This window comes from Solanum pennellii, chromosome 7 (assembly GCF_001406875.1).
Source record: "Solanum pennellii chromosome 7, SPENNV200".
Lineage (NCBI taxonomy): Eukaryota > Viridiplantae > Streptophyta > Magnoliopsida > Solanales > Solanaceae > Solanum > Solanum pennellii.
The window spans coordinates 54,121,409-54,133,478 of NC_028643.1; the positions used below are offsets into that span (position 1 = coordinate 54,121,409).

Sequence of the window (12,070 nt, forward strand, 5' to 3'; positions counted from 1 at the left end):
AAATACTTACCTTTATTGATTTGGTATGCTATCAACAACAACAATAACATACCCACTAAAATCTACTAAGTGGAATCAGGGGAGGATAGATTGCATGTTATCACTATCTCGTACAGGTAGATATATTGTTTTGTAAAGACCCTTGAAATTGAATGTGATGTTTTTTTACTCGAGAGAGAGATCACAATTCTTGTTGATGAATTTTGAAAATAAACTTTAATAAAGGATAGTTAATTAAGAAAAACTGAAGAAGCAATTTAGAAAGTTTATAAAGGCGACTTAAATTTATAGTATTACATGAATTAAAAATTCAACATTCTAGAAAGTGATAAAAAGACAACTTGAGCTTGTAGAAAGGGTTAAAACAAATGATTAATATGCAATCTTGAACTTAGGGGGAAGAAGTATCAGCATCTAATTCTCCATGGTTGTTTCTTCCTTTTCTCTCACAACCAACATTTTTTTTGTTTTTTTTGATACTTGAATCTTCATTTGCTAAATGTTCATGTTTGGGTCTTCTTTCAGTTGGACTTTTCCAAATATATTCATCTTCAATTGGACAGATCCTAGAAGTACAAAGTGGAATGGAAGGAAATTTGATGAGATAAGGAAATTAGTTTAATAATTAATATTATTTTGTCAAATATCTAATTTTAAAAATTAAAGAAAAATAAATTATTGGTGAATTATATTAGGAACTTTTTGAAAATACATGATGTTATAGAAGAAATAGGCATAAGGTTTATATGATTACCTTATAAAGGTTATCGATGGAACGAAATATGATACTTCTTGGTATTCCATGTGTGATATGATAGATTCCACCATTTTAATTTTTTGCCAAAAGTCTCGAGCCATAGTTGATAAGGTCGCTTATAATATGATTAGAATTATTGGGTATATCATCTTTACATGTAAATTTGTTGAGATCTAACTAACCGGAAAATTATATGTGAGATTGCATGATATATGTAAAACAAATTAGACGTTCAAAAAGTGGGACAAAAGCTATATTTTAGGCTACCAATATGTTTTGTGCCATTTAGGGCTAGAGTTTAAATTATCATGCGCTCATTGATTAAAATTTAAATAACTCTCTATTTTTTATGGGAAAAAATTCAAATTATTAACATAAATTAAATTAATTATTAAGATTCAAAACCATCAATTGTTTGTTCTTGTTGTTTGTAAGAAAGTTCCTCCTCAAAAGAATCCTTTTGATCCCGTCTTATGTTGCCTTCTATGTGTTTTTTGAATTTCTGACTTTCTAACTTATGCAAATCGATATTGTTTCTTAATAACTGATTGGAGATAGAAAAATATATTGTGGGTTGTGGAATACAAAAATGTGATCAATTAATTTTGTTAAAAGACACAACTGTTGAACAATTACCTCGCAGGCATGAAGGAAGGGATACAAACATGTATTGGCAATGTTATTGTCTATTGAGGTAGCACTATAATTATCCGATTATCTTCACCAAGGCTCTCAAATTCACCTAAAAATCATAAATAATCAAATGACAGATAATTAATAGTATATGACATTTGTAACTTGTTGAGTAAAGTAATAAATTGCGTACCGTGAATAATTTATTGTTCATAATGTCTGCATTATACCTCTCTTTCATACAAAGTTTTGATCTGCTTCCCTTGTTCCCTTGAAACAAATAATTAAAATTTCATTTTACTAACTAAAAAAAGACGCTATTAATGATACATTGAAATTATTTTTTCTGACTACTAATACTACACTTAATTTTTAAAAAGTTATTTAATAAAAAGATAAATATTCAAAAGGGAATTAATTCTCTTTTAATTTATCAAAGAACAAGGAAAATAATAATTAACATATTTCAAGTGTAAGATGATGAATGAATTAATTGCGTACCATAAATAATTTTTGGCATTCGCTTGTTCTGTAGTATTTTCTTGGAAGAGTTCCCTTGGTCCTCTCCAAAAAAATTCTTAATCCTCTTGGCATCATCTTTTTTTTCCCTTCTGCGCTTCGAGCGTATTTGGCATATATTGTTGAATGGAATCCAAAAGGCAAGAACAACTAATTATTCAAATTAACAAATCATGCTCACAAAAACCAAGAACTTTCCTCCATACTAAAGAGTCTAAAATTGAAAACCAAATGAAATTCTAGAAGTCACAAAGGAAAAGTAGTTACGTTAATAAACACATATGTCGTTGAAGCTACATACACTTTATCCAAATCAACAGCGTCCATATACACTATGTTTTATAAAGTAAAATTGATTTGAAATAGATATTACATAAACATTTGAGAGTCAAAACAACACTTATTGATTTGAGAGAAACATAAAGGAGTAATTTATATTGGATAATGAAAGCATCATCCTTCGGTGACACTCATTGTCTGATCGAGATGGAAGTCTCATTCTCGAATTGGAAAATATAATTGAGTGAATGCCTTTGGAAAAATTGGTGGAAGTCTAATTGTATTTATGAGATTATTCATACATATCAATACACGACAACAAAATCAACTTACCTTCTTTTATACCACAAGTAGAATTTGAAAAGGGTGAGATATACACAAACTAGGGTTTGAAAATAGGAAGATGTGAACAACTTTTTCTAAATTCTATTTGAGGTAGATATATATATTTTCAACATTCAATAGACAAAAGAAATGAAACACGATTGAAAGAAGAAGAAGAAATCAGACATTTTTCCATCTTTTTTAATCATACATTTTAAAATTTATTAATAATGGTTTATAATTTCAAAATGCAGGACACTTGATAAAATGAACAGTAAATTTATAAATTAACACAAGGACATAATAATTGAGAAAGAAAAAAAGATCTGAATTGAATAAAATACACCATCACATAATTCGATTCCTTTATTTCAAGAAAATAAAAGGAAAAAATGAATAAAATAGAAAATAATGAATGAATTAATACCGTCTCATTGTGTTTCAATGTCCTCTTGTTGTTGATCTATCCCTTTAAATATTTGAAGTGAAGAAGAAAAATGATGTCTCTTATCGTCTATTGATTCAAGTGTCTCGTCTTGACTGCTGATACTATTTTAGAAACATAAAATTAAAATGAAGAAGTGAATAGACCGTATTTCACTTTTATATGTACACTCTCGATTGCTTAGATGTTTTTTTAATGCTATGTTTGTTCAATTTTGGAAACTTTATTATTTTTCCATAACATGTAAGATAAATTTAAGATTAAAAGGTGTGAACAAACTAGAGTCTTAAATCAATTATTTCAAACAATATATTATTGTGCTAATTGTGATATTTTTACATTAACTAAGAAGATTATTTAAAATCATTTACTTCTTTTACCTTTGTCATTTATTACATTTTGTAGTGTGTATTAATTATAGAGATAATAAATGAAAATTTTGATTTTCAGACTTTGACCAAATAAATTCAAATAGTTTTCATATAGTTAGTCAAACATCATATATAATGCAAATCATTAGAATCGCTACAAAATTGATATAGGACATTAAACTTGGAATAAGGTAGTAATATTTTTCTTACAAAATATAATAGTCAGTTTGAATTAAAACTAAGCTATTTTGAATTTATGTTTTGGAGCGGAAGACTCCATATCTCTTTTAATTAAAATTGTTTAGATAATAAAATTCGCAAATGTGTAACACACATAAAACAATATCTTTGTTAGTGTCCATATAATACGTAGGATATATTAAACAAAATAAAAACTCAATTTTAAATAAATGAAAAACATTCACATTTTCCTGTGATATGATAAACGAATAAATTATGGGTAAATGAAACTAAAAAATTAATTGCTATGTCATGTGTATTTATCTATTTCCTCTTAATTGTTGAGTTATTCCTTTGAATAGTAATAGCATCAAAATATTTAGTATGGAAATTCAAAATATAGCTGAAATAAATCTCATCCTAGTGTGGGAGATGAATAATGTATAAATTTTAGAAAAAATAAGTCTATTTATAAAATATAATTTTTCAATGTATGCAATTCAATTATATCCCGTCCCTAATAGATAGCTTCGTCATTTCTTTAGAAAACTACATTCATCATATTTGGATCATTCAAATTTATTGCTTTACAATTTAAAAATTAAACGATATGAAGAAATAAGAGTTATACCTATCACGCTCTGAAAATTTGATGTGATCTCACCTACCTTATCCAAATAAGACAGTTCAACCTAAACAATAATTGAGATGGATAAATAGGGATGTATGTAAGCAATCTCTTGGGGATCTATATTTTTGTGCCCCTTTTTTTAAAAAAAAATACTTAAATATATTATTAAAAATACTATTTGTAAAACCACATTTCTAAAACAAACCAGAAACCAGCTTTTCAGAAATTGCAGGTGCAATCTACGTTCACCATCTACAAACTTTAGTCTGATCTACAGCCCGTACTATGGGTCCATGGATCACCACGGTAGCTCCTTCCATAGCTCAGCTAAGAAAATCGACCAAGTCTTGACCCATGGACAGACCTACTGTCCGTAATTTAGAACACAATACGTGGTCTGTGTCCATACACTCCTGTACCCAGTCTCTTACATGAAATACGGATGACCAACATGGAACATGTTAGATCTATAGTCCATAGGTCTGATAGTAGGTGAAGGTAGGCAGTTAGTTTAGGGAAAATTGTTTATTGGGTCAACTTAAAATGGCCATTACTTTTATCACAAAAGGAATTAGGTGTCCTATGAACCATTTTAGTGAAAACCTGTCGAGCAAATTCAAATGACCGACCCAAATGAGAGACAGTTGAATGGACGACGGCGTGTCAGTCCAATCCATCGATTTCTCTAACAACTATTATTTCAGGGATCTTTGTTGTTTTCGTAGTTCGTTTAAAACCTAAGATATGTCGTTTAAACTTTAATCATGAGATTATAGTCATCTTAAGCATAGAACATATCTAACACTTACTTAATTCAAATCATTCATCAAAACTTCGAAAATTAGAAGTAACAAAAAGGTCAAGAACCCTATGTAAGACCTGAAAAATTGATTTAGGTAAAACTAGCACCTAACATGTTTTTCATGAGGGTATAAGGTCTTAAAATATCTTACAATGTGGTATTGAGGAAGTTTCTAAAGTATTTGGTTAATTGGAAGTTAAACATCAACGGACAACAAAGACGTTCTGAATACTAGTCACATATGTGCTTCATGTTTGTTTTATGTGTTTATGAGTGTGTGATGAGCTCATGAGGTCCTTATATGAGTTATTATAGTGTTTATAGGTAGTGTCAAGTTTCATGATGTTTGGAGGTCAAACGTCCAAGAATTTCCATGATGTTTGAATGTTTTGCCTTGAAACGACCTTGCGTGTCTTACTATGTTTCATCGAGTTTTATGTGATCGTTTTTTGGTGAAATTGATATGGAACGTCTTAAAACCGTATACTAACAAATTTAGGATGGAAACTTCTGTGCATAAGTCCCCAAGGACCATCCAAGGGTCCTTGAGGAAAAATTCATGTTGGTATCCAAAACTGCTCAAGACAGTCCCATGTACAGAGCTTTTGGGAGCGAGGCTTTGATTGTCACGCCCCTAGCTACCCCCGAGACGCCGAAACAGAACCTAGGAACAGAAGTAATCCCCATCTAACCAAGATGGCATGATCATGAGCATACTAGAGAATATAAACTATTGTGGAAGCTAAATCACACTTAAAATGATTAGATGGGGAAATACCCATATACTAAATCCGAGATATATGAAAAACTCATGAGTTTAATAATAGAAGTTATTAACTCAATAATAAGCTGAAACTAACTATGTCTAAAAAAAGCATCTAAACAGGACTAGAAATTCTAGGACAAACCCCAACATAGTCTAGCAAAAACATAAACTAAATACTAAATACTTAAAAGAAACTCATAATTATTATCCTTGGAGAATGACGAATCACCAGTGGATCTTATGAGAGGAAATTGATTTATGCGTGATATGGATGCTGAGAACCTAAACCTACATCACGAGAATACGTAGTGAACATATGCGTCTATAATTGAAGGTATTGAGCATGTAGGATAGAGTAAAGCTAACTAAAGCATAACTGAATAAGCACAAAAGCAAGTATAATAATCTAAACATGATATACTAAATTATAAGCTATGTGGATGCAAAGACCAATTTATAACGTGCTGAAATTGAACACTGAATATATTGATACATAGTCAATGCAAGAGAGTCTGACTAAACTGTGGGAGCTACTAAGAACCGACAATAAAACCACATGAACTAATTGTGGAGTTCGATGTATACTCCCCATCTAGAGGACCCAATATACCCTGTCAAAAGTATAAAGGCATGTTGGCGTGATCACTAAAGCGATTTCCCAGAGAGAGGACTTACAACTTACTTGGCTAGTAGTTCTGCGACTATTTGGTATGGTGAACCCTAGTCCATCTCGGTATTATTCTACTTCCATTCATTTATGTAGTCAATTGATTATGTCTAAATTTTCTATAACTACAAGATATGTCAAAATGAACATGCAAACTGAGAATGCAACATTTAATCTAATAATGATGCATTAAAACTGAAGCTTGTATAATTGTATAACTTAAATTTTGACCTAGCATGTGTAATTCAAGAAGTAAAAAAAAATGAAAAGCTAGGGTTCTGAAATTCATACGGTAATCTAAGTAATAACATGATAATCTGTTTGGAACATATATTTTAACTACATCATGAAGTTCTGCCGAAATTCTAGGAACCTCAGGTTTAATCATGATTAGAGAATAAAGAACTAACTGAAAACTAAGGACTCGATGAGTGAAAGGAACCCACTTGTGAAATGCCACATACAAGGTGATTAAATCTACAGAGAAATATTCAGATTTTGGGGCTGAAACATTTGGAAACTTGCTGCATTCTTGAACTAGGTTTCTTGACCTTTTTCTCCTTTATTTCTTCTAACTTTCTAAGTTTTGATTTTATGATTTGACATAGATAAGTTTTAGTTATATTTGTAGGGTTAAACTGACTAAAATGTGATGATTTACGGTTTAAATGATGTATCTTATGGTTTAATCAAAGTGAGAAAAGACCAAAAGACCCATGAGTGAATTTCTGTCGGACCAAACGACGGACAGGACAGACGGTTTTGTCGTTTGATCTACCGTTTGTCGTTGGGTCTGTAGGTTGGGCCTTTTCGATAGGCCTTTACTAAAACGGGCATAATATTTTACTTGAAGGTTTTATTTTGGAAATATCTATGGATATGGAAATCTAATTTAATTATCTATTTGTCGGTATGTGACCATTTGAAGTTGATGAATGTGCAGGACGGTCCGTTGGTAATTCTATGGTCTGTTGATGGCCACCGTTATGAAAAACTTGTTTTTTGTATTTTTTTTTATACAGGATCTTACATGGATTATATGATCTTTCAAGCTGGTTGAAGTATGTCCTAATTTGACTAGAAGGCATAGATGTCTTTTGTTTCTTGTATTGAAGTATTGTAATAGACTTTGAAATCTTATATTTATATTGTATGGGTCATGGCCCATGTACTCTTTTGTCGAGGATTTGATGAAATGAGACTGAGTATTTCAATGGTTTTTAATTGAAAGTGTTTTTGAAAGTCTATTCGAATATTGTGAAAAGTGTTTATTCCGCACTACTTTTTAGATATGCATATGCGATGAACGATACGAAAGGCTTGTACAAAACCTCCGAGAGGTAAAGTACGCCGTGTTGGACTCTGAGAGTGACATATCTTCTAGAATGTGCTCTCGGTATGTGACACCTACTTCAATAATGCAACAAAGTTCCACAAGTTCTAGTCCCGTAATCGAAAGATTTCTCTATGGAATTCATTACCATGTATGTGGAATATCACTAGTGGGTTCCTTTCACCCATTAGATCCCTAATTTTCAGTCAGATTCTTTATTCCATATATTTACTAGACTTAACGTTTTTTGAATGTTAGAATTATTTGGTTCTTAGCTATTATAATGTTCGAAATCAAATTATTACATTAATATTCAGTTTATCATAAGAATTTCAGAACCCTAACTATGAATTTCTTTAGTTCTTGAATTACATATGCTAGGTAATATATTAGTGTTATTCAATTATATATTACACACTAATGAATGCATCGTTATCACATTAATTATTACATTCTCAGTTTGGACGTTCAATTTGAGCTATCAAGCTTTTACATAAACTCAATCTTAATCAATCTACTTAATTAATTGAGAATAGCATAATACCGAGTTGGACTAGGGTTCAAAGTACCTAAATATTCCCAGAACTACTAGCCAAGTAGGTTTAATGTCCTTTCTATGGGCAAAAGTTTAGTGATCATGACAACATGCCTTTATACTTCTAGTAAGGTATATTTGGTCCTCTTTATGGGGAACATACATCGGACTCTAAATTTAGCTCATGTGATTTTATTACCAGTTCTTAGTATATCCCACAGTTCAGTTCGATTCCATTGCATTGACCATTTTTTCATTATATCCAGTATTGATTTTTAGGATTTTATTGATTGCTCACTATATTTATTCATGCCAACATTGAAAATCTATATCATTTTCAAATTATAAAATAGCTCTATTGTTTTGCTCAGTTATATATCATTTTAGCTTACTCTATCCTACTTGCTAAATACCTTTCAAGTACTGACGCATACATGCGCTACATCTTTTCACTGATGTAGGTTTAGGTGCTCATACGGATCACACTTATATTGATTCCCGTCTCCATTTCAGAAAAATTAGATGTGAGTCCTTATTTTCAAAGGACAACAATCCTAAGATTCTTTCAAGTATTTTTAGTCTTTCAGTTATAGGCTATTATCCAACATAGTTCGTTTCAGCTTTGCATTGAGTTTGTATCTTCTCTGTATTAAATTCATCATTTTTCATATATCTCAGTATGTGGCTATTCCTGTCTTTTCATTTCAATTATGATTTAGACTCCGCACCAGTTTGTTTTCTCTATTATACTCATGTCATGCCATCAGTGTTAACATGGGATAACATGTGGTTCTAGGTCCCCTGTTCACGTCTCGGGGGTAGCATGGTGTGTGACAAACTTGATATCAGAGCACTAGGTTTAAGTGTTCTAGGATGTATGAAAATCCGCACTAATTAGAATCCTTTACATTGACTTGAAGTGCACCACATCTAATTATAGGGATGCGATAAAGTGTTTTAGAAAAAAATTCACTATTTGTTACTATTATTGTGCGTAAGGTATGATTTTATTCCAGTCAAACATGAAGTTCTATGTTTTAGATCATGCCTCTTCGTAGAGCTAACACCAGGAATAAAAACAAAACTCCTCCAATCCCAAATCAAAAAGTCTGCAATGCTTGATTATGGAATGATATTCAGATGTTGGCTAAGAGTGTCCCCAACCAAAACATTCAGCGTGTTCAACCTCACACGAATGCAAATGGTTGATAAATAGTATCTAGTGTGTGTGACTTTGGTAGTATGACCCGCTTGAGTTTTTAGGATCGCAGACTTGTGAGGATCCCCATCATTTCTTAGATAAGATCAAAAATATCTTTGAGGTTATGCATGTCAATGGGAATGACCGGGTTGAGTTGGCATCACACCAGTTGAAAAATGATGCTCATATTTTGTACACTCAGTGGAAAAGAAAATCAAAGGTACATATGCACCTCCAATAATTTGGGATTTTTTTAGTGAGACATTTTTTGGCAGGCTTTACCCAATAGAGTTGAGAGAAGAAAAGTCGTACGAACTTAAGACAGGGTAACATGATGGTCCAAGAGCATCGGATTAAGTTTACCTAACTCTGTAGGTATGCTCCTCACATGGTTGCTGACTCAAGGGCTCAGATGAATAAGTTGATGTATGAAGTATTAGATTTTGTGAAGATATAGTGCAACTATGTTACTAGAGATATGAACATCTCTAGGCTTATGGTTCATGATCAGCAGGATGAGGGTGAAAGGATTAGGTAACATTCCACGGAGAATAAGAAGGCTAAGACTGGGAACTATTACTACTATCCGCAGAATTCGAGTTGTGAAAATCACTCACATTTTCTGCAAAAGTCATCGACCCTACCACCTTTGTCGGCTAGATTTCCATCATCAAAGAACAGGTAGGATCAGAAGGTTAGGGCACCAGGCTCTATGTCTCAGGGAGGTACTTCAGAAATAAAGACTTACACCACTTGCCCTTACTGTGGTAAGAAGCATTCGAGCGAGTTTCTCTACGGAAAGGATGAATGTTTTGGATAAGTTCGTTCTGGTCACAGATTGAGGGATTGTCCTTTCTTGAGAGGGTCAAGGAGTCATTAATGTTAGAGCTCAGTCTACAATATCATTAGCACCAGAGAGTCCCCCTACTCAGTAGGATAACTTATCTGGTCAGGTGGCGATCTACACCAGTAAAGGTTGTATGCTCTTCAGGCTCGCTAGAATCAGGAAGGTTCTCCTGATGTAGTCACTAGTACGTTACAAATCTTTGATTTTGATGTTTATGCATTGTTAGATCTAGGGGATACTCCCTCCTTTGTAACTACTAACAAAGCATTTCAAATAAGTGTTAGTCCAGAAACTCTGTCAGAACCTTTATTAGTCTCTACTCCAGTTGGTAACTGAGTTATAGACGGGTATACAAAAATGGCCCTTTCACAGTCTCTTACAAAGTCACCTCAGCAGATATTGTTTAGTTAGAAATGGTAGACTTCGATGTCATTCTAAGCATGGGTTGATTAAATTCCTTCTATGCCTCAGTCGATTGTAGTACTCGAATTGCTCATTTCAATTTCTAGACAAACTAATCTTAGAGTGGAAGGGTAGTAGCTTTGAGCATATAAGACAATACATTTCTTACATTAAGGCCAAAAATATGATCTATCATCTAGTTCGGATTAATTATTCTAGGTTTGAAACCCTAAATTTTGAGTCAGTTCCAATAGTTAGTGAGTTTCCTAAAGTGTTTCTAGAAGATATTCTTGAGTTCCTCCCAAAAGAGGAATCGACTTTGGAATTGATTTCCTTCTAGATCCACAACCTATTTCTATTCCTCCTTACTGGATTGTTTCAACAACGGTTAAGCAATTTAAAGATTAGTTGAAAGACCTTCTAGACAAGGGTTTCATCAAAACTAGTATTTTCTTCATGGGGATCAATAGTGTTGTTCGTAAAGAAGAAAGATGGTTCTCTTATAATATACATTGACTATAGACAGTTGAACAAGGTCACAATAAAGAATAAATATCCCATCCTTAGGATTGATGACTTGTTTGACCAACTTCAGGGTGCTAGTCATTTCTCAAAGATAGACCTCGGATCAGGTTCTCATCAACTGAGAGTCAGAGATAGTGACATTCTGAAGACAACCTTTAGAACTTGGTATGATAATTATGATTTTGTAATTATGTCATTTGGACTAACTAATGCTCCTGCACCTTTGTTGGATTTGATGAACAATGTTTTCAAACAGTATTTGGACTTATTCGTTACTTTCTTTATAGATGATATCCTCATTTACTACTCATTTACTCTAGGAATGAGGAAGAACATATGATTGATTTCAGAGTTGTTCTACAGAATCTCAACGATTGGAAGTTATTATCTAATGTTAGGAAATATGGGTTGTGGTTTCAATCTATTGCTCTTCTTCATCACATTGTATCTAGCAAGGAAATCCAAGTAGATTCCTAGAAGATAGAAGGATTAGAAAATCGTCTAAAGATACCTTTTCTACAAATATTAGAAGTTTCTTAGGCCTAGCAGGTTATTATAGATTGTTCGTGGAAGGATTTTCATCAATTGCATCACTATTGACTAGGTTGACTCAAGAGATGGTCAAGTTGCAATGATCAGATGATTGTGAGAAAATGATGGTAGAATTGAAAACTAGATTGACAACAGCTCATGTTTTGATTCTACTAGAGGGTTAAGATGGTTATGTGATCTATTGGGATGCATACAAGGTTGAACTAGGTTGTGTGTTGATGAAGCGAGATAAGGTTCTAACTTATGCTTCTAGATAGAATAAGGTGCATGCGAAGAACTATGAAACTTATGACCTCGAGGT

The 12,070-nt window shown here is 32.5% G+C and overlaps 1 pseudogene; it reads right to left on the reverse strand.

Moving 5' to 3' along the window:
* Positions 1–391: 391 nt before the first annotated feature.
* Positions 392–2,025, reverse strand: LOC114078011 (annotated as a pseudogene).
* Positions 2,026–12,070: the final 10,045 nt, after the last annotated feature.